We start from the raw sequence: 24,269 nt of genomic DNA, 5'->3' as shown, positions 1-24,269 counted from the left end.
AATAATATGTGTGAGGGTACCCCAGGAGAGTTCCAAATGTGTGTGGGTAGAATATATATCCCACGGGGGTAAAATTGAAAAAAGTTGAATAAAATTTTTTTTTGGACTTAGTCTTTTTTCCGGCATTTATCAGGCTTTCAGATAGGGGAAATGTCAGTGAGCGTTCCGATGTCAGTTCCAGAGCGATTCGCCCAATGAGTCCTTGATATTTAGTTGTTTTCAGCCAATTTTCTGGATTTTTGAAAATTTCACTTTTTTGTGAAAATATCCACTAAATGAGGGAATAATATGCGTGAGGGTACCCCAGGAGAGTTCCAAATGTGTGTGGGTAGAATATATATCCCAAGGGGGTAAAATTGAAAAAAGTTGAAAAAAATTTTTTTTTGGACTTAGTCTTTTTTCCGGCATTTATCAGGCTTTCAGATAGGGGAAATGTCAGTGAGCGTTCCGATTTCAGTTCCAGAGCGATTCGCCCAATGAGTCCTTGATATTTAGTCGTTTTCAGCCAATTTTCTGGATTTTTGAAAATTTCACTTTTTTGTGAAAATATCCACTAAATGAGGGAATAATATGTATGAGGGTACCCCAGGAGAGTTCTAAATGTGTGTGGGTAGAATATATATCCCACGGGGGTAAAATTGAAAAAAGTTGAAAACATTTTTTTTTTGGACTTAGTCTTTTTTCCGGCATTTATCAGGCTTTCAGATAGGGGAAATGTCAGTGAGCGTTCTGATGTCAGTTCCAGAGCGATTCGCCCAATGAGTCCTTGATATTTAGTCGTTTTCAGCCAATTTTCTGGATTTTTGAAAATTTCACTTTTTTGTGAAAATATCCACTAAATGAGGGAATAATATGTGTGAGGGTACCCCAGGAGAGTTCCAAATGTGTGTGGGTAGACGGGGGTAAAATTGAAAAAAGTTGAAAAATTTTTTTTTTGGACTTAGTCATTTTTCCGGCGTTTATCAGACTTTCAGATAGGGGAAATGTCAGTGAGCGTTCCGATTTTAGTTCCAGAGCGATTCGCCCAATGAGTCCTTGTTATTTAGTTGTTTTCAGCCAATTTTCTGGATTTTTGAAAATTTCACTTTTTTGTGAAAATATCCACTAAATGAGGGAATAATATGTGTGAGGGTACCCTAGCAGAGTTCTAAATGTGTGTGGGTAGAATATATCTGCCACGGGGGTAAAATTGAAAAAAGTTGAAAACATTTTCGTTTTTGGACTTAGTCATTTTTCCAGCGTTTATCAGTCTTTCAGATAGGGCAAATGTCAGTGAGCGCTCCGATTTCAGTTCCAGAGCGATTCGCCCAATGAGTCTTTGATATTTAGTCGTTTTCAGCCAATTTTCTGGATTTTTGAAAATTTCACTTTTTTGTGAAAATATCCACTAAATGAGGGAATAATATGTGTGAGGGTACCCCAGGAGAGTTCCAAATGTGTGTGGGTAGAATATATATCCCACGGGGGTAAAATTAAAAAAGTTGAAAAAATTTTTTTTTTGGACTTAGTCTTTTTTCCGGCATTTATCAGGCTTTCAGATAGGGGAAATGTCAGTGAGCGTTCCGATGTCAGTTCCAGAGCGATTCGCCCAATGAGTCCTTGATATTTAGTTGTTTTCAGCCAATTTTCTGGATTTTTGAAAATTTCACTTTTTTGTGAAAATATCCAATAAATGAGGGAATAATATGTATGAGGGTACCCCAGGAGAGTTCCAAATTTGTGTTAGTAGAATATATATCACACCGGGGTAAAATTGAAAAAAGTTGAAAAAAATTTTTTTTTTGGAATTAGTCATTTTTCTGCCGTTTATCAGACTTTAAGATAGGGGAAATGTCAGTGAGCGTTCAGATTTCACTTCCAGAGCGATTCGCCCAATGAGACCTTGTTATTTAGTTGTTTTCAGCCAATTTTCTGGATTTTTGAAAATTTCACTTTTTTGTGAAAATATCCACTAAATGAGGGAATAATATGTGTGAGGGTACCCGAGGAGAGTTCCAAATGTGTGTGGGTAGAATATATATCCCACGGGGGTAAAATTGAAAAAAGTTGAAAAAAATTTTTTTTTGGACTTAGTCTTTTTTCTGCCGTTTATCAGACTTTAAGAAAGGGGAAATGTCAGTGAGCCTTCCGATTTCAGTTCCAGAGCGATTCGCCGGATGAGTCCTTGATATTTCGTCGTTTTCAGGCAGTTTTCTGAATTTTTGAAAATTTCACTTTTTTGTGAAAATATCCACTAAATGAGGGAATAATATGTGTGAGGGTACCCCAGGAGAGTTCTAAATGTGTGTGGGTAGAATATATATCCCACGGGGGTAAAATTGAAAAAAGTTGAAAACATTTTTTTTTGGACTTAGTCTTTTTTCCGGCATTTATCAGGCTTTCAGATAGGGGAAATGTCAGTGAGCGTTCTGATATCAGTTCCAGAGCGATTCGCCCAATGAGTCCTTGATATTTAGTCGTTTTCAGCAAATTTTCAGGATTTTTGAAAATTTCACTTTTTTGTGAAAATATCCAATAAATGAGGGAATAATATGTATGAGGGTACCCCAGGAGAGTTCCAAATTTGTGTTAGTAGAATATATATCACACCGGGGTAAAATTGAAAAAAGTTGAAAAAAATTTTTTTTTTGGACTTAGTCATTTTTCTGCCGTTTATCAGACTTTAAGATAGGGGAAATGTCAGTGAGCGTTCAGATTTCACTTCCAGAGCGATTCGCCCAATGAGACCTTGTTATTTAGTTGTTTTCAGCCAATTTTCTGGATTTTTGAAAATTTCACTTTTTTGTGAAAATATCCACTAAATGAGGGAATAATATGTGTGAGGGTACCCGAGGAGAGTTCCAAATGTGTGTGGGTAGAATATATATCCCACGGGGGTAAAATTGAAAAAAGTTGAAAAAAATTTTTTTTTGGACTTAGTCTTTTTTCTGCCGTTTATCAGACTTTAAGATAGGGGAAATGTCAGTGAGCGTTCCGATTTCAGTTCCAGAGCGATTCGCCCAATGAGTCCTTGATATTTAGTTGTTTTCAGCCAATTTTCTGTTTTTTTGAAAATTTCACTTTTTTGTGAAAATATCCACTAAATGAGGGAATAATATGTGTGAGGGTACCCCAGGAGAGTTCCAAGTGTGTGTGGGTAGAATATATATCCCACGGGGGTAAAATTGAAAAAAGTTGAAAACAATTTTTTTTTGGACTTAGTCTTTTTTCCGGCATTTATCAGGCTTTCAGATAGGGGAAATGTCAGTGAGCATTCCGATTTCAGTTCCAGAGCGATTCGCCCAATGAGTCCTTGATATTTAGTCGTTTTCAGCCAATTTTCTGGATTTTTGAAACTTTCACTTTTTTGTGAAAATATCCACTAAATGAGGGAATAATATGTGTGAGGGTAACCCAGGAGAGTTCCAAATGTGTGAGGGTAGAATATATATCACACGGGGGTAAAATTGAAAAAAGTTGAAAACATTTTTTTTTGGACTTAGTCATTTTTCCGGCGTGTATCAGTCTTTCAGATAGGGGAAATATCAGTGAGCGTTCCGATTTCAGTTCCAGAGCGATTCGCCCAATGAGTCCTTGTTATTTATTCGTTTTCAGCCAATTTTCTTGATTTTTGAAAATTTCACTTTTTTTTTAAAATATCCACTAAATGAGGGAATAATATGTGTGAGGGTACCAAAGGAGAGTTCCAAATGTGTGTGGGTAGAATATATATCTGACGAGGGTAAAATTGAAAAAAGTTGAAAACATTTTTTTTTGGACTTAGTCATTTTTCTGGCGTTTATCAGACTTTCAGATATGGGAAATGTCAGTGAGCGTTCCGATTTCAGTTCCAGAGCGATTCGCCCAATGAGTCTTTGATATTTAGTCGTTTTCAGCCAATTTTCTGGATTTTTGAAAATTTCACTTTTTTGTGAAAATATCCACTAAATGAGGGAATAATATGTGTGAGGGTACCCCAGGAGAGTTCCAAATGTGTGTGGGTAGAATATATATCCCACGGGGGTAAAATTGAAAAAAGTTGAAAACATTTTTTTTTGGACTTAGTCATTTTTCCGGCGTTTATCAGACTTTAAGATAGGGGAAATGTGAGTGAGCATTCCGATTTCAGTTCCAGAGCGATTCGCCCTATGAGTCTTTGATATTTAGTCGTTTTCAGCCAATTTTCTGGATTTTTGAAAATTTCACTTTTTTGTGAAAATATCCACTAAATGAGGGAATAATATGTGTGAGGGTACCCCAGGAGAGTTCCAAATGTGTGTGGGTAGAATATATATCCCACGGGGGTAAAATTGAAAAAAGTTGAAAACATTTTTTTTTGGACTTAGTCATTTTTCCAGCGTGTATCAGTCTTTCAGATAGGGGAAATATCAGTGAGCGTTCCGATTTTAGTTCCAGAGCAATTCGCCCAATGAGTCCTTGTTATTTAGTCATTTTCAGCCAATTTTCTTGATTTTTGAAAATTTCACTTTTTTGTGAAAATATCCACTAAATGAGGGAATAATATGTGTGAGGGTACCCCAGGAGAGTTTCAAATGTGTGTGGGTAGAATATATTTCCGACGAGGGTAAAATTGAAAAAAGTTTAAAAAAATTTTTTTTTGGACTTAGTAATTTTTCTGCCGTTTATCAGACTTTCAGATATGGGAAATGTCAGTGAGCGTTCCGATTTCAGTTCCAGAGCGATTCGCCAAATGAGTCTTTGATATTTAGTCGTTTTCAGCCAATTTTCTTGATTTTTGAAAATTTCACTTTTTTGTGAAAATATCCACTAAATGAGGGAATAATATGTGTGAGGGTACCCCAGGAGAGTTCCAAATGTGTGTGGGTAGAATTTATATCCCACGGGGGTAAAATTGAAAAAAGCTGAAAACATTTTTTTTTGGACTTAGTCATTTTTCCGGCGTTTATCAGACTTTCAGATACGAGAAATGTCAGTGAGCGTTCCGATTTCAGCTCCAGAGCGATTCGCACAATGAGTCTTTGATATTTAGTCGTTTTCAGCCAATTTTCTGGATTTTTGAAAATTTCACTTTTTTGTGACAATATACACTAAATGAGGGAATAATATGTGTGAGGGTACCCCAGGAGAGTTCCAAATGTGTGTGGGTAGAATTTATATCCCACGGGGGTAAAATTGAAAAAAGTTGAAAACATTTTTTTTTGGACTAAGTCATTTTTCTGGCGTTTATCAGTCTCTCAGATATGGGAAATATCAGTGAGCGTTCCGATTTCAGTTCCAGATCGATTCGCCCAATGAGTCCTTGATATTTAGTCGTTTTCAGCCAATTTTCTGGATTTTTGAAAATGTCACTTTTTTGTGAAAATATCCACTAAATGAGGGAATAATATGTGTGAGGGTACCCCAGGAGAGTTCCAAATGTGTGTGGGTAGAATATATATCCCACAGGGGTAAAATTGAAAAAAGTTGAAAACATTTTTTTTTGGACTTAGTCATTTTTCCGGCGTGTATCAGTCTTTCAGAGAGGGGAAATATCAGTGAGCATTCCGATTTCAGTTCCAGAGCGATTCGCCCAATGAGTCCCTGTTATTTAGTCGTTTTCAGCCAATTTTCTTGATTTTTGAAAATTTCACTTTTTTAAAAAAATATCCACTAAATGAGGGAATAATATGTGTGAGGGTACCCCAGGAGAGTTCCAAATGTGTGTGGGTAGAATATATATCCGACGGGGGTAAAATTGAAAAAAGTTTAAAAAATTTTTTTTTGGACTTAGTCATTTTTCTGGCGTTTATCAGACTTTCAGATATGGGAAATGTCAGTGAGCGTTCCGATTTCAGTTCCAGAGCGATTCGCCCAATGAGTCTTTGATATTTAGTCGTTTTCAGCCAATTTTCTGGATTTTTGAAAATTTCACTTTTTTCTGAAAATATCCACTAAATGAGGGAATAATATGTGTGAGGGTACCCCAGCAGAGTTCCAAATGTGTGTGTGTAGAATTTATATCCCACGGGGGTAAAATTGAAAAAAGTTGAAAACATTTTTTTTTGGACCTAGTCATTTTTCCGGCGTTTATCAGACTTTCAGATACGAGAAATGTCAGTGAGCGTTCCGATTTCAGCTCCAGAGTGATTCGCCCAATGAGTCCTTGATATTTAGTCGTTTTCAGCCAATTTTCTAGATTTTTGAAAATTTCACTTTTTTGTGAAAATATCCACTAAATGAGGGAATAATATGTGTGAGGGTAACCCAGGAGAGTTCCAAATGTGTGTGGGTAGAATATATATCCCACGGGGGTAAAATTGAAAAAAGTTGAAAAAATTTTTTTTTTGGACTTAGTAATTTTTCTGGCGTTTATCAGACTTTAAGATAGGGGAAACGTGAGTGAGCATTCCGATTTCAGTTCCAGAGCGATTCGCCCTATGAGTCTTTGATATTCAGTCGTTTTCAGCCAATTTTCTGGATTTTTGAAAATTTCACTTTTTTGTGAAAATATCCACTAAATGAGGGAATAATATGTGTGAGGGTACCCCAGGAGAGTTCCAAATGTGTGTGGGTAGAATATATATCCCACGGGGGTAAAATTGAAAAAAGTTGAAAACATTTTTTTTTGGACTTAGTCATTTTTCCAGCGTGTATCAGTCTTTCAGATAGGGGAAATATCAGTGAGCGTTCCGATTTCAGTTCCAGAGCAATTCGCCCAATGAGTCCTTGTTATTTAGTCATTTTCAGCCAATTTTCTTGATTTTTGAAAATTTCACTTTTTTGTGAAAATATCCACTAAATGAGGGAATAATATGTGTGAGGGTACCCCAGGAGAGTTTCAAATGTGTGTGGGTAGAATATATATCCGACGGGGGTAAAATTGAAAAAAGTTTAAAAAAATTTTTTTTTGGACTTAGTCATTTTTCTACCGTTTATCAGACTTTCAGATATGGGAAATGTCAGTGAGCGTTCCGATTTCAGTTCCAGAGCGATTCGCACAATGAGTCTTTGATATTTAGTCGTTTTCAGCCAATTTTCTGGATTTTTGAAAATTTCACTTTTTTGTGAAAATATACACTAAATGAGGGAATAATATGTGTGAGGGTACCCCAGGAGAGTTCCAAATGTGTGTGGGTAGAATTTATATCCCACGGGGGTAAAATTGAAAAAAAGTTGAAAACATTTTTTTTTGGACTAAGTCATTTTTCTGTCGTTTATCAGTCTTTCAGATATGGGAAATATCAGTGAGCGTTCCGATTTCAGTTCCAGAGCGATTCGCTCAATGAGTCTTTGATATTTAGTCGTTTTCAGCCAATTTTCTGGATTTTTGAAAATTTCACTTTTTTGTGAAAATATCCACTAAATGAGGGAATAATGTGTGTGAGGGTAACCCAGGAGAGTTCCAAATGTGTGTGGGTAGAATATATATCCCACGGGGGTAAAATTGAAAAAAGTTGAAAAAATTTTTTTGGGGGACTTATTCATTTTTCCGGCGTTTATCAGACTTTCAGATAGGGCAAATGTCAGTGAGCGTTCCGATTTCAGTTCCAGATCGATTCGCCCAATGAGTCCTTGATATTTAGTCGTTTTCAGCCAATTTTCTGGATTTTTGAAAATGTCACTTTTTTGTGAAAATATCCACTAAATGAGGGAATAATATGTGTGAGGGTACCCCAGGAGAGTTCCAAATGTGTGTGGGTAGAATATATATCCCACGGGGGTAAAATTGAAAAAAGTTGAAAACATTTTTTTTTGGACTTAGTCATTTTTCCAGCGTGTATCAGTCTTTCAGATAGGGGAAATATCAGTGAGCGTTCCGATTTTAGTTCCAGAGCAATTCGCCCAATGAGTCCTTGTTATTTAGTCATTTTCAGCCAATTTTCTTGATTTTTGAAAATTTCACTTTTTTGTGAAAATATCCACTAAATGAGGGAATAATATGTGTGAGGGTACCCCAGGAGAGTTTCAAATGTGTGTGGGTAGAATATATTTCCGACGAGGGTAAAATTGAAAAAAGTTTAAAAAAATTTTTTTTTGGACTTAGTCATTTTTCTGCCGTTTATCAGACTTTCAGATATGGGAAATGTCAGTGAGCGTTCCGATTTCAGTTCCAGAGCGATTCGCCCAATGAGTCTTTGATATTTAGTCGTTTTCAGCCAATTTTCTTGATTTTTGAAAATTTCACTTTTTTGTGAAAATATCCACTAAATGAGGGAATAATATGTGTGAGGGTACCCCAGGAGAGTTCCAAATGTGTGTGGGTAGAATTTATATCCCACGGGGGTAAAATTGAAAAAAGCTGAAAACATTTTTTTTTGGACTTAGTCATTTTTCCGGCGTTTATCAGACTTTCAGATATGGGAAATGTCAGTGAGCGTTCCGATTTCAGCTCCAGAGCGATTCGCACAATGAGTCTTTGATATTTAGTCGTTTTCAGCCAATTTTCTGGATTTTTGAAAATTTCACTTTTTTGTGAAAATATACACTAAATGAGGGAATAATATGTGTGAGGGTACCCCAGGAGAGTTCCAAATGTGTGTGGGTAGAATTTATATCCCACGGGGGTAAAATTGAAAAAAGTTGAAAACATTTTTTTTTGGACTAAGTCATTTTTCTGGCGTTTATCAGTCTCTCAGATATGGGAAATATCAGTGAGCGTTCCGATTTCAGTTCCAGATCGATTCGCCCAATGAGTCCTTGATATTTAGTCGTTTTCAGCCAATTTTCTGGATTTTTGAAAATGTCACTTTTTTGTGAAAATATCCACTAAATGAGGGAATAATATGTGTGAGGGTACCCCAGGAGAGTTCCAAATGTGTGTGGGTAGAATATATATCCCACAGGGGTAAAATTGAAAAAAGTTGAAAACATTTTTTTTTGGACTTAGTCATTTTTCCGGCGTGTATCAGTCTTTCAGATAGGGGAAATATCAGTGAGCATTCCGATTTCAGTTCCAGAGCGATTCGCCCAATGAGTCCCTGTTATTTAGTCGTTTTCAGCCAATTTTCTTGATTTTTGAAAATTTCACTTTTTTAAAAAAATATCCACTAAATGAGGGAATAATATGTGTGAGGGTACCCCAGGAGAGTTCCAAATGTGTGTGGGTAGAATATATATCCGACGGGGGTAAAATTGAAAAAAGTTTAAAAAATTTTTTTTTGGACTTAGTCATTTTTCTGGCGTTTATCAGACTTTCAGATATGGGAAATGTCAGTGAGCGTTCCGATTTCAGTTCCAGAGCGATTCGCCCAATGAGTCTTTGATATTTAGTCGTTTTCAGCCAATTTTCTGGATTTTTGAAAATTTCACTTTTTTCTGAAAATATCCACTAAATGAGGGAATAATATGTGTGAGGGTACCCCAGCAGAGTTCCAAATGTGTGTGTGTAGAATTTATATCCCACGGGGGTAAAATTGAAAAAAGTTGAAAACATTTTTTTTTGGACCTAGTCATTTTTCCGGCGTTTATCAGACTTTCAGATACGAGAAATGTCAGTGAGCGTTCCGATTTCAGCTCCAGAGTGATTCGCCCAATGAGTCCTTGATATTTAGTCGTTTTCAGCCAATTTTCTAGATTTTTGAAAATTTCACTTTTTTGTGAAAATATCCACTAAATGAGGGAATAATATGTGTGAGGGAAACCCAGGAGAGTTCCAAATGTGTGTGGGTAGAATATATATCCCACGGGGGTAAAATTGAAAAAAGTTGAAAAAAATTTTTTTTTGGACTTAGTAATTTTTCTGGCGTTTATCAGACTTTAAGATAGGGGAAACGTGAGTGAGCATTCCGATTTCAGTTCCAGAGCGATTCGCCCTATGAGTCTTTGATATTCAGTCGTTTTCAGCCAATTTTCTGGATTTTTGAAAATTTCACTTTTTTGTGAAAATATCCACTAAATGAGGGAATAATATGTGTGAGGGTACCCCAGGAGAGTTCCAAATGTGTGTGGGTAGAATATATATCCCACGGGGGTAAAATTGAAAAAAGTTGAAAACATTTTTTTTTGGACTTAGTCATTTTTCCAGCGTGTATCAGTCTTTCAGATAGGGGAAATATCAGTGAGCGTTCCGATTTCAGTTCCAGAGCAATTCGCCCAATGAGTCCTTGTTATTTAGTCATTTTCAGCCAATTTTCTTGATTTTTGAAAATTTCACTTTTTTGTGAAAATATCCACTAAATGAGGGAATAATATGTGTGAGGGTACCCCAGGAGAGTTTCAAATGTGTGTGGGTAGAATATATATCCCACGGGAGTAAAATTGAAAAAAGTTTAAAAAAATTTTTTTTTGGACTTAGTCATTTTTCTGCCGTTTATCAGACTTTCAGATATGGGAAATGTCAGTGAGCGTTCCGATTTCAGTTCCAGAGCGATTCGCACAATGAGTCTTTGATATTTAGTCGTTTTCAGCCAATTTTCTGGATTTTTGAAAATTTCACTTTTTTGTGAAAATATACACTAAATGAGGGAATAATATGTGTGAGGGTACCCCAGGAGAGTTCCAAATGTGTGTGGGTAGAATTTATATCCCACGGGGGTAAAATTGAAAAAAAGTTGAAAACATTTTTTTTTGGACTAAGTCATTTTTCTGGCGTTTATCAGTCTTTCAGATATGGGAAATATCAGTGAGCGTTCCAATTTCAGTTCCAGAGCGATTCGCTCAATGAGTCTTTGATATTTAGTCGTTTTCAGCCAATTTTTTGGATTTTTGAAAATTTCACTTTTTTGTGAAAATATCCACTAAATGAGGGAATAATGTGTGTGAGGGTAACCCAGGAGAGTTCCAAATGTGTGTGGGTAGAATATATATCCCACGGGGGTAAAATTGAAAAAAGTTGAAAAAATTATTTTTGGGGACTTATTCATTTTTCCGGCGTTTATCAGACTTTCAGATAGGGCAAATGTCAGTGAGCGTTCCGATTTCAGTTCCAGATCGATTCGCCCAATGAGTCCTTGATATTTAGTCGTTTTCAGCCAATTTTCTGGATTTTTGAAAATGTCACTTTTTTGTGAAAATATCCACTAAATGAGGGAATAATATGTGTGAGGGTACCCCAGGAGAGTTCCAAATGTGTGTGCGTAGAATATATATCCCACAGGGGTAAAATTGAAAAAAGTTGAAAACATTTTTTTTTGGAGTTAGTCATTTTTCTGGCGTTTATCAGACTTTCAGATATGGGAAATGTCAGTGAGCGTTCCGATTTCAGTTCCAGAGCGATTCGCCCAATGAGTCTTTGATATTTAGTCGTTTTCAGCCAATTTTCTGGATTTTTGAAAATTTCACTTTTTTCTGAAAATATCCACTAAATGAGGGAATATATGTGTGAGGGTACCCCAGCAGAGTTCCAAATGTGTGTGTGTAGAATTTATATCCCACGGGGGTAAAATTGAAAAAAGCTGAAAAAATTTTTTTTTGGACCTAGTCATTTTTCCGGCGTTTATCAGACTTTCAGATACGAGAAATGTCAGTGAGCGTTCCGATTTCAGCTCCAGAGTGATTCGCCCAATGAGTCCTTGATATTTAGTCGTTTTCAGCCAATTTTCTAGATTTTTGAAAATTTCACTTTTTTGTGAAAATATCCACTAAATGAGGGAATAATATGTGTGAGGGTAACCCAGGAGAGTTCCAAATGTGTGTGGGTAGAATATATATCCCACGGGGGTAAAATTGAAAAAAGTTGAAAAAATTTTTTTTTTGGACTTAGTAATTTTTCTGGCGTTTATCAGACTTTAAGATAGGGGAAATGTCAGTGAGCATTCCCATTTCAGTTCCAGATCGATTCGCCCAATGAGTCCTTGATATTTAGTCGTTTTCAGCCAATTTTCTGGATTTTTGAAAATTTCACTTTTTTGTGAAAATATCCACTAAATGAGGGAATAATATGTGTGAGGGTACCGAAGGATAGTTCCAAATTTGTGTGGGTAGAATATATATCCCACGGGGGTAAAATTGAAAAAAGTCTAAAAAAATTTTTTTTTGGACTTAGTCATTTTTCCGGCGTTTATCAGACTTTCAGATAGGGGAAATGCCAGTGAGCGTTCCGATTTTAGTTCCAGAGCGATTCGCCCAATGAGTCCTTGTTATTTAGTTGTTTTCAGCCAATTTTCTGGATTTTTGAAAATTTCACTTTTTTGTGAAAATATCCACTAAATGAGGGAATAATATGTGTGAGGGTACCCCAGGAGAGTTCTAAATGTGTGTGGGAAGAATATATATCCCACGGGGGTAAAATTGAAAAAAGCTGCAAAAAATTTTTTTTGGAGTTAGTCATTTTTCTGGCGTTTATCAGACTTTCAGATAGGGGAAATGTCAGTGAGCGTTCCGATTTCAGTTCCAGAGCGATTCGCCCAATGAGTTCTTGATAATTAGTCGTTTTCAGCCAATTTTCTGGATTTTTGAAAATTTCACTTTTTTGTGAAAATATACACTAAATGAGGGAATAATATGTGTGAGGGTACCCCAGGAGAGTTCCAAATGTGTGTGGGTAGAATTTATATCCCACGGGGGTAAAATTGAAAAAAGTTGAAAACATTTTTTTTTGGACTAAGTCATTTTTCTGGCGTTTATCAGTCTTTCAGATATGGGAAATATCAGTGAGCATTCCGATTTCAGTTCCAGAGCGATTCGCTCAATGAGTCTTTGATATTTAGTCGTTTTCAGCCAATTTTCTGGATTTTTGAAAATTTCACTTTTTTGTGAAAATATCCACTAAATGAGGGAATAATGTGTGTGAGGGTAACCCAGGAGAGTTCCAAATGTGTGTGGGTAGAATATATATCCCACAGGGGTAAAATTGAAAAAAGTTGAAAACATTTTTTTTTGGACTTAGTCATTTTTCCGGCGTGTATCAGTCTTTCAGAAAGGGGAAATATCAGTGAGCATTCCGATTTCAGTTCCAGAGCGATTCGCCCAATGAGTCCCTGTTATTTAGTCGTTTTCAGCCAATTTTCTTGATTTTTGAAAATTTCACTTTTTTGTGAAAATATCCACTAAATGAGGGAATAATATGTGTGAGGGTAACCCAGGAGAGTTCCAAATGTGTGTGGGTAGAATATATATCCCACGGGGGTAAAATTGAAAAAAGTTGAAAAAATTTTTTTTTTGGACTTAGTAATTTTTCTGGCGTTTATCAGACTTTAAGATAGGGGAAATGTCAGTGAGCATTCCCATTTCAGTTCCAGATCGATTCGCCCAATGAGTCCTTGATATTTAGTCGTTTTCAGCCAATTTTCTGGATTTTTGAAAATTTCACTTTTTTGTGAAAATATCCACTAAATGAGGGAATAATATGTGTGAGGGTACCGAAGGATAGTTCCAAATTTGTGTGGGTAGAATATATATCCCACGGGGGTAAAATTGAAAAAAGTCTAAAAAAATTTTTTTTTGGACTTAGTCATTTTTCCGGCGTTTATCAGACTTTCAGATAGGGGAAATGCCAGTGAGCGTTCCGATTTTAGTTCCAGAGCGATTCGCCCAATGAGTCCTTGTTATTTAGTTGTTTTCAGCCAATTTTCTGGATTTTTGAAAATTTCACTTTTTTGTGAAAATATCCACTAAATGAGGGAATAATATGTGTGAGGGTACCCCAGGAGAGTTCTAAATGTGTGTGGGAAGAATATATATCCCACGGGGGTAAAATTGAAAAAAGCTGCAAAAAATTTTTTTGGGAGTTAGTCATTTTTCTGGCGTTTATCAGACTTTCAGATAGGGGAAATGTCAGTGAGCGTTCCGATTTCAGTTCCAGAGCGATTCGCCCAATGAGTTCTTGATACTTAGTCGTTTTCAGCCAATTTTCTGGATTTTTGAAAATTTCACTTCTTTGTGAAAATATCCACTAAATGAGGGAATAATATGTGTGAGGGTACCCCAGGAGAGTTCCAAATGTTTGTGGGTAGAATATATATCCCACGGGGGTAAAATTGAAAAAAGTTGAAAAAAATTTTTTTTTGGACTTAGTCATTTTTCTGGCGTTTATCAGACTTTAAGATAGGGGAAATGTCAGTGAGCATTCCCATTTCAGTTCCAGAGCGATTCGCCCAATGAGTCCTTGATACTTAGTCGTTTTCAGCCAATTTTCTGGATTTTTGAAAATTTCACTTCTTTGTGAAAATATCCACTAAATGAGGGAATAATATGTGTGAGGGTACCCCAGGAGAGTTCTAAATGTGTGTGGGAAGAATATATATCCCACGGGGGTAAAATTGGAAAAAGTTGAAAAAAATTTTTTTTGGGACTTAGTCATTTTTCCGGCGCTTATCAGGCTTTAAGATAGGGGAAATGTCAGTGAGCATTCCGATTTCAGTTCCAGAGCGATTCGCCCAATGAGTCTTTGATATTTAGTCGTTTTCAGCCAATTTTCTGGATTTTTGAAAATTTCACTTTTTTGTGAAAATATCCACTAAATGAGGGAATAATATGTGTGAGGGTACCCCAGGAGAGTTTCAAATGTGTGTGGGTAGAATATATATCCGACAGGGGTAAAATTGAAAAAAGTTGAAAAAAAATTATTTTCGGACTTAGTCATTTTTCCGGCGTTTATCAGACTTTCAGATAGGGGAAATGTCAGTGAGCGTTCCGATTTCAGTTCCAGAGTGATTCGCCCAATGAGTCCTTGATATTTTGTCGTTTTCAGCCAATTTTTGGGATTTTTGAAAATTTCACTTTTTTGTGAAAATATCCACTAAATGAGGGAATAATATGTATGAGGGTACCCCAGGAGAGTTCCAAATGTGTGTGGGTAGAATCTATATCCCACGGGGGTAAAATTGAAAAAAGTTGAAAAAAAATTATTTTTGGACTTAGTCATTTTTCTGGCGTTTATCAGACTTTCAGATAGGGGAAATGTCAGTGAGCGTTCCGATTTCAGTTCCAGAGCTATTCGCCCAATGAGTCCTTGATATTTAGTTGTTTTCAGCCAATTTTCTGGATTTTTGAAAATTTCACTTTTTTGTGAAAATATTCACTAAATGAGGGAATAATATGTGTGAGGGTACCCCAGGAGAGTTTCAAATGTGTGTGGGTAGAATTTATATCCGACAGGGGTAAAATTGAAAAAAGTTGAAAAAATTTTTTTTTTGGACTTAGTCATTTTTCTGGCATTTATCAGACTTTCAGATAGGGGAAATGTCAGTGAGCATTCCGATTTCAGTTCCAGAGTGATTCGCCCAATGAGTTCCTGATATTTTGTCGTTTTCAGCCAATTTTTGGGATTTTTGAAAATTTCACTTTTTTGTGAAAATATCCACCAAATGAGGGAATAATATGTGTGAGGGTACCCCAGAAGAGTTTCAAATGTGTGTGGGTAGAATACATATCCGACGGGGGTAAAATTGAAAAAAGTTGGAAAAATTTTTTTCTGGACTGTCATTTTTCCGACATTTATCAGACTTTCAGATAGGGGAAATGTCAGTGACCATTACGATTTCAGTTCCAGAGCGATTCTCCCAATGAGTCCTTGTTATTTAGTCGTTTTCAGCCAATTTTCTGGATTTTTGAAAATTTCACTTTTTTGTGAAAATATCCACTAAATGAGGGCATAATATGTGTGAGGGTAACCCAGGAGAGTTCCAAATGTGTGTGGGTAGAATATATATCCCACGGGGGTAAAATTGAAAAAAGTTGAAAAAAAATTTTTTTTGGGCTTAGTCATTTTTCTGGCGTTTATCAGACTTTCAGATAGGGGAAATGTCTGTGAGTGTTCCAATTTCAGTTCCAGAGCGATTCGTTCAATAGGTCCTTGATATTTAGTTGTTTTCAGCCAATTTTCTGGATTTTTAAAAATTTCACTTTTTTGTGAAAATATCCACTAAATGAGGGAATAATATGTGTGAGGGTACCGAAGGAGAGTTCCAAATGTGTGTGGGTAGAATATATATCCGACGGAGGTAAAATTTAAAAAAGTTGGAAAACATTTTTTTTTGCACTAAGTCATTTTTCCGACATTTATCAGATTTTCAGATAGGGGAAATGTCAGTGACCATTACGATTTCAGTTCCAGAGCGATTCGCCCAATGAGTCCTTGTTATTTAGTCGTTTTCAGCCAATTTTCTGGATTTTTGAAAATTTCACTTTTTTGTGAAAATATCCACTAAATGAGGGAATAATATGTGTGAGGGTAACCCAGGAGAGTTCCAAATGTGTGGGGGTAGAATCTATATCCCACGGGGGTAAAATTGAAAAAAGTTGAAAAAATTTTTTCTTTGGACTTAGTCATTTTTCTGGCGTTCATCAGACTTTCAAATAGGGGAAATGTCATTGAGCATTCCGATTTCAGTTCCAGAGCTATTCGCCCAATGAGTCCTTGTTAATTAGTCATTTTCAGCCAATTTTCTGGATTTTTGAAAATTTCACTTTTTTGTGAAAATATCCACTAAATGAGGGAATAATATGTGTGAGGGAAACCCAGGAGAGTTCCAAATGTGTGTGGGTAGAATCTTTATCCCACGGGGGTAAAATTGAAAAAAGTTGAAAAATTTTTTTCTTTGGACTTAGTCATTTTTCTGGCGTTTATCAGACTTTCAAATAGGGGAAATGTCAGTGAGCATTCCGATTTCAGTTCCAGATCTATTCGCCCAATGAGTCCTTGATATTTAGTTGTTTTCAGCCAATTTTCTGGATTTTTGAAAATTTCACTTTTTTGTGAAAATATTCACTAAATGAGGGAATAATATGTGTGAGGGTACCCCAGAAGAGTTTCAAATGTGTGTGGGTAGAATATATATCCGACGGGGGTAAAATTGAAAAAAGTTGAAAAAAATTTTTTTTTGGACTTAGTCATTTTTCTGGCGTTTATCAGACTTTCAGATAGGGAAATGTCAGTGAGCGTTCCGATTTCAGTTCCAGAGCGATTTGCCCAATGAGTCCTTGATATTTAGTCGTTTTCAGCCAATTTTCTGGATTTTTGAAAATTTCACTTTTTTGTGAAAATATCCACTAAATGAGGGAATAATATGTGTGAGGGTACCGAAGGAGAGTTCCAAATGTGTGTGGGTAGAATATATATCCGACGGGGGTAAAATTGAAAAAAGTTGGAAAAAATTTTTTTTGGACTGTCATTTTTCCGACATTTATCAGACTTTCAGATAAGGGAAATGACAGTGACCATTACGATTTCAGTTCCAGAGCGATTCTCCCAATGAGTCCTTGTTATTTAGTAGTTTTCAGCCAATTTTCTGGATTTTTGAAAATTTCACTTTTTTGTGAAAATATACACTAAATGAGGGCATAATATGTGTGAGGGTAACCCAGGAGAGTTCCAAATGTGTGTGGGTAGAATATATATCCCACGGGGGTAAAATTGAAAAAAGTTGAAAAAAAATTTTTTTTGGGCTTAGTCATTTTTCTGGCGTTTATCAGACTTTCAGATAGGGGAAATGTCTGTGAGTGTTCCAATTTCAGTTCCACGGCGATTCGTTCAATAGGTCCTTGATATTTAGTCGTTTTCAGCCAATTTTCTGGATTTTTGAAAATTTCACTTTTTTGTGAAAATATCCACTAAATGAGGGAATAATATGTGTGAGGGTAACCCAGGAGAGTTCCAAATGTGTGGGTAGAATATATATCCCACGGGAGTAAAATTGAAAAAAGTTGAAAAAAAATTTTTTTTGGACTTAGTAATTTTTCTGGCGTTTATCAGACTTTCAGATAGGGGAAATGTCAGTGAGCCTTCCGATTTCAGTTCCAGAGCAATTCGCCCAATGAGTCCTTGATATTTAGTGGTTTTCAGCCAATTTTCTGGATTTTTGAAAATTTCACTTTTTTGTGAAAATATTCACTAAATGAGGGAATAATATGTGTGAGGGTACCCCAGGAGAGTTCTAAATGTGTGTGGGAAGAATATATATCCCTCGCGGGTAAAATTTAAAAAAGTTGAAAAAAATTTTTTTTTGGACTTAGTCATTTTTCCGGCGTTTATCAGACTTTCAGATAGGGGAAATGTCAGTGAGCGTTCCGATTTCAGTTCCAGAGCGATTCACCCAATGCGTCCTTGATATTTAGTCGTTTTCAGCCAATTTGCTGGATTTTTGAAAGTTTCACTTTTTTGTGAAAATATCCACTAAATGAGGGAATAATATGTGTGAGGGTACCGAAGGAGAGCTCCAAATGTGTGTGGGTAGAATATATATCCCACGGGGTAAAATTGAAAAAAGTTGAAAACATTTTTTTTTTGGACGTAGTCATTTTTCTGGCGTTTATCAGACTTTCAGATAGGGGAAATGTCAGTGAGCGTTCCGATTTCAGTTCCAGAGTGATTCGCCCAATGAGTCCTTGATATTTAGTTGTTTTCAGCCAATTTTCTGGATTTTTGAAAATTTCACTTTTTTGTGAAAATATTCACTAAATGAGGGAATAATATGTGTGAGGGTACCCCAGGAGAGCTCTAAATGTGTGTAGGAAGAATATATATCCCAAGGGGGTAAAATTGAAAAAAGTTAAAAAAAATTTTTTTTTGGAATTAGTCATTTTTCCGGCGTTTATCAGACTTTCAGATAGGGCAAATGTCAGTGAGCGTTCCGATTTCAGTTCCAGAGCGATTCGCCCAATGAGTCCTTGATATTTAGTAGTTTTCAGCCAATTTTCTGGATTTTTGAAAATTTCACTTTTTTGTGAAATTATCCACTAAATGAGGGAATAATAAGTGTGAGGGTACCCCAGAAGAGTTCCAAATGTGTGTGGGTAGAATATATATCCGACGGAGGTAAAATTGAAAAAAGTTGAAAAAACATTTTTTTTGGACTTAGTCATTTTTCTGACGTTTATCAGACTTTCAGATAGGGCAAATGTCCGTGAGCGTTCCAATTTCAGTTCCAGAGCGATTCGCCCATTGAATCTTTGATATTTAGTCGTTTTCAGCCAATTTTCTGGATTTTTGAAAATTTCACTTTTTTGTGAAAATATCCACTAAATGAGGGAATAATATGTGTGAGGGTACCCCAGGAGAGCTCTAAATGTGTGTGGGAAGAATATATATCCCACGGGGGTAAAATTGAAAAAAGTTGAAAAAATTTTTTTTTTGGAATTAGTCATTTTTCCGGCGTTTATCAGACTTTCAGATAGGGCAAATGTCAGTGAGCGTTCCGATTTCAGTTCCAGAGCGATTCGCCCAATGAGTCCTTGATATTTAGTAGTTTTCAGCCAATTTTCTGGATTTTTGAAAATTTCACTTTTTTGTGAAATTATCCACTAAATGAGGGAATAATAAGTGTGAGGGTACCCCAGAAGAGTTCCAAATGTGTGTGGGTAGAATATATATCCGACGGAGGTAAAATTGAAAAAAGTTGAAAAAACATTTTTTTTGGACTTAGTCATTTTTCTGACGTTTATCAGACTTTCAGATAGGGCAAATGTCCGTGAGCGTTCCAATTTCAGTTCCAGAGCGATTCGCCCATTGAATCTTTGATATTTAGTCGTTTTCAGCCAATTTTCTGGATTTTTGAAAATTTCACTTTTTTGTGAAAATATCCACTAAATGAGGGAATAATATGTGTGAGGGTACCCCAGGAGAGCTCTAAATGTGTGTGGGAAGAATATATATCCCACGGGGGTAAAATTGAAAAAAGTTGAAAAAAATTTTTTTTTGGACTTAGTTATTTTCCGGCGTTTATCAGACTTTCAGATACGAGAAATGTCAGTGAGCGTTCCAATTTCAGTTCCAGAGCGATTCGACCAATGAGTCTTTGATATTTAGTCGTTTTCAGCCAATTTTCTGGATTTTTGAAAATTTCACTTTTTTGTGAAATTATCCACTAAATGAGGGAATAATAAGTGTGAGGGTACCCCAGAAGAGTTCCAAATGTGTGTGGGTAGAATATATATCCGACGGAGGTAAAATTGAAAAAAGTTGAAAAAAATTTTTTTGGGGACTTAGTCATTTTTTTGGCGTTTATCAGACTTTCAGATAGGGGAAATGTCAGTGAGCGTTCCGAATTCAGTTCCAGAGCGATTCGCACATTGAGTCTTTGATATTTAGTCGTTTTCAGCCAATTTTCTGGATTTTTGAAAATTTCACTTTTTTGTGAAAATATCCACTAAATGAGGGAATAATATGTGTGAGGGTACCCCAGGAGAGTTCCAAATGTGTGTGGGTAGAATATATATCCCACGGGGGAAAAATTGAAAAAAGCTGAAAAAAATTTTTTTTGGACTTAGTCATTTTTCCGGCGTTTATCAGACTTTCAGATATGAGAAATGTCAGTGAGCGTTCCGATTTCAGCTCCCGAGCGATTCGCCCAATGAGTCCTTGATATTTAGTCGTTTTCAGCCAATTTTCTGGATTTTTGAAAATTTCACTTTTTTGTGAAAATATCCACTATATGAGGAAATAATATGTGTGAGGGTACCCCAGGAGAGTTCCAAATGTGTGTGGGTAGAATATATATCCCACGGGGGAAAAATTGAAAAAAGCTGAAAAAATTTTTTTTTGGACTTAGTCATTTTCCGGCGTTTATCAGACTTTCAGATCCGAGAAATGTCTGTGAGCGTTCCAATTTCAGTTCCAGAGCGATTCGCCCAATGAGTCTTTGATACTTAGTCGTTTTCAGCCAATTTTATGGATGTTTGAAAATTTCACTTTTTTGTGAAAATATCCACTAAATGAGGAAATAATATGTGTGAGGGTACCCCAGGAGAGTACCAAATGTGTGTGGGAAGAATATATATCCCACGGGGGTAAAATTGAAAAAAGTTGAAAAAAATTTTTTTTTGGACTTAGTCATTTCTCCGGCGTTTATCAGACTTTCAGATAGGGCAAATGTCTGTGAGCGTTCCAATTTCAGTTCCAGAGCGATTCGCCCAATGAGTCTTTGATACTTAGTCGTTTTCAGCCAATTTTATGGATGTTTGAAAATTTAACTTTTTTGTGAAAATATCCACTAAATGAGGAAATAATATGTGTGAGGGTACCCCAGGAGAGTACCAAATGTGTGTGGGAAGAATATATATCCGACGGAGGTAAAATTGAAAAAAGTTGAAAAAACATTTTTTTTGGACTTAGTCATTTTTCTGACGTTTATCAGACTTTCAGATAGGGCAAATGTCCGTGAGCGTTCCAATTTCAGTTCCAGAGCGATTCGCCCATTGAATCTTTGATATTTAGTCGTTTTCAGCCAATTTTCTGGATTTTTGAAAATTTCACTTTTTTGTGAAATTATCCACTAAATGAGGGAATAATAAGTGTGAGGGTACCCCAGAAGAGTTCCAAATGTGTGTGGGTAGAATATATATCCCACGGGGGAAAAATTGAAAAAAGCTGAAAAAAATTTTTTTTGGACTTAGTCATTTTTCCGGCGTTTATCAGACTTTCAGATATGAGAAATGTCAGTGAGCGTTCCGATTTCAGCTCCCGAGCGATTCGCCCAATGAGTCCTTGATATTTAGTCGTTTTCAGCCAATTTTCTGGATTTTTGAAAATTTCACTTTTTTGTGAAAATATCCACTATATGAGGAAATAATATGTGTGAGGGTACCCCAGGAGAGTTCCAAATGTGTGTGGGTAGAATATATATCCCACGGGGGTAAAATTGAAAAAAGCTGAAAAAATTTTTTTTTGGACTTAGTCATTTTTCCGGCGTTTATCAGACTTTCAGATACGAGAAATGTCAGTGAGCGTTCCGATTTCAGCTCCAGAGCGATTCGCCCAATGAGTCCTTGATATTTAGTCTTTTTCAGCCAATTCTCTGGATTTTTGAAAATTTCACTTTTTTGTGAAAATATCCACTATATGAGGGAATAATATGTGTGAGGGTACCCCAGGAGAGCTCTAAATGTCTGTGGGAAGAATATATATCCCACGGGGGTAAAATTGAAAAAAGTTTAAAAAAATTTTTTTTTGGACTTAGTCTTTTTTCCGGCGTTTATCAGACTTTCAGATAGGGCAAATGTCAGTGAGCGTTCCAATTTCAGTTCCAGAGCGATTCGCCCATTGAATCTTTGATATTTAGTCGTTTTCAGCCAATTTTCTGGATTTTTGAAAATTTCACTTTTTTGTGAAAATATCCACTAAATGAGGGAATAATATGTGTGAGGGTAACCCAGGAGAGTTCCAAATGTGTGTGGGTAGAATATATATCCCACGGGGGTAAAATTGAAAAAAGTTGAAAAAAAATATTTTTTTGGACTTAGTCATTTTTCCGGCGTTTATCAGACTTTCAGATAGGGGAAATGTCAGTGGGCGTTCCGATTTCAGTTCCAGAGCGATTCGCCCAATGAATCCTTGATATTTAGTAGTTTTCAGCCAATTTTCTGGATTTTTGAAAATGTCACTTTTTTGTGAAATTAACCACTAAATGATGGAATAATAAGTGTGAGGGTACCCCAGAAGAATTCCAAATGTGTGTGGGTAGAATATATATCCGACGGAGGTAAAATTGAAAAAAGTTGAAAAAAAATTTTTTTGGGACTTAGTCATTTTTCTGGCGTTTATCAGACTTTCAGATAGGGGAAATGTCAGTGAGCGTTCCGAATTCAGTTCCAGAGCGATTCGCCCAATGAGTCTTTGATATTTAGTCATTTTCAGCCAATTTTCTGGATTTTTGAAAATTTCACTTTTTTGTGAAAATATCCACTAAATGAGGGAATAATATGTGTGAGGGTACCCCAGGAGAGTTCCAAATGTGTGTGGGTAGAATATATATCCCACGGGGGTAAAATTGAAAAAAGCTGAAAAAATTATTTTTTGGACTTAGTCATTTTTCCGGCGTTTATCAGACTTTCAGATACGAGAAAGGTCAGTGAGCGTTCCGATTTCAGCTCCAGAGCGATTCGCCCAATGAGTCCTTGATATTTAGTCTTTTTCAGCCAATTCTCTGGATTTTTGAAAATTTCACTTTTTTGTGAAAATATCCACTATATGAGGGAATAATATGTGTGAGGGTACCCCAGGAGAGCTCTAAATGTCTGTGGGAAGAATATATATCCCACGGGGGTAAAATTGAAAAAAGTTTAAAAAAATTTTTTTTTGGACTTAGTCTTTTTTCCGGCGTTTATCAGACTTTCAGATAGGGCAAATGTCAGTGAGCGTTCCAATTTCAGTTCCAGAGCGATTCGCCCATTGAATCTTTGATATTTAGTCGTTTTCAGCCAATTTTCTGGATTTTTGAAAATTTCACTTTTTTGTGAAAATATCCACTAAATGAGGGAATAATATGTGTGAGGGTACCCCAGGAGAGTACCAAATGTGTGTAGGAAGAATATATATCACACGGGGGTAAAATTGAAAAAAGTTGAAAAAAATTTTTTTTTGGACTTAGTCATTTTTCCGGCGTTTATCAGACTTTCAGATACGAGAAATGTCAGTGAGCGTTCCGATTTCAGCTCCAGAGCGATTCGCCCAATGAGTCCTTGATATTTAGTCGTTTTCAGCCAATTTTCTGGATTTTTGAAAATTTCACTTTTTTGTGAAAATATCCACTAAATGAGGGAATAATATGTGTGAGGGTAACCCAGGAGAGTTCCAAATGTGTGTGGGTAGAATATATATCCCAAGGGGGTAAAATTGAAAAAAGTTGAAATAAATATTTTTTTGGACTTAGTCATTTTTCCGGCGTTTATCAGACTTTCAGATAGGGGAAATGTCAGTGAGCATTCCGATTTCAGTTCCAGAGCGATTTGCCCAATGAGTCCTTGATATTTAGTCATTTTCAGCCAATTTTCTGGATTTTTGAAAATTTCACTTTTTTGTGAAAATATCCACTAAATGAGGGAATAATATGTGTGAGTGTACCGAAGGAGAGTTTCAAATGTGTGTGGGTAGAATATATATCCGAAGGGGGTAAAATTGAAAAAAGTTGGAAAAAAATATTTTTTTTGGACTTAGTCATTTTTTCAAGCGTTTATCAGACTTTCAGATAGGGGAAATGTCAGTGAGCGTTCCGATTTCAGTTCCAGAGCGATTCGCCCAATGAGTCCTTGATATTTCGTTGTTTTCAGGCAATTTTCTGGATTTTTGAAATTTTCACTTTTTTGTGAAAATATCCACTAAATGAGGAAATAATATGTGTTGAGGTTACCCCAGGTGAGTTCCAAATGTGTGTGGGTAGAATATATATCCCACGGGGGTAAAATTGAAAAAAGTTGAAGAAATTTTTTCTTTGTACTTAGTCATTTTTTCGGCGTTTATCAGACTTTCAGATAGGGGAAATATCAGTGAGCGTTCCGATTTCAGTTCCAGAGTGATTCGCCCAATGAGTCCTTGATATTTAGTCTTTTTCAGGCAATATTTTGGTTTTTGAAAATTTCACTTTTTTGTGAAAATATTCACTAAATGGGGGAATAATATGTGTGAGAGTACCCCAGGAGAGTATCAAATGTGTGTGGGTAGAATATAGATCACACGG

This window comes from Phyllobates terribilis, unplaced genomic scaffold (genome assembly GCF_046119375.1).
Source record: "Phyllobates terribilis strain yellow unplaced genomic scaffold, ASM4611937v1 Scaffold_28__1_contigs__length_16237799, whole genome shotgun sequence".
Lineage (NCBI taxonomy): Eukaryota > Metazoa > Chordata > Amphibia > Anura > Dendrobatidae > Phyllobates > Phyllobates terribilis.
This window is presented reverse-complemented; position numbering follows the sequence as displayed.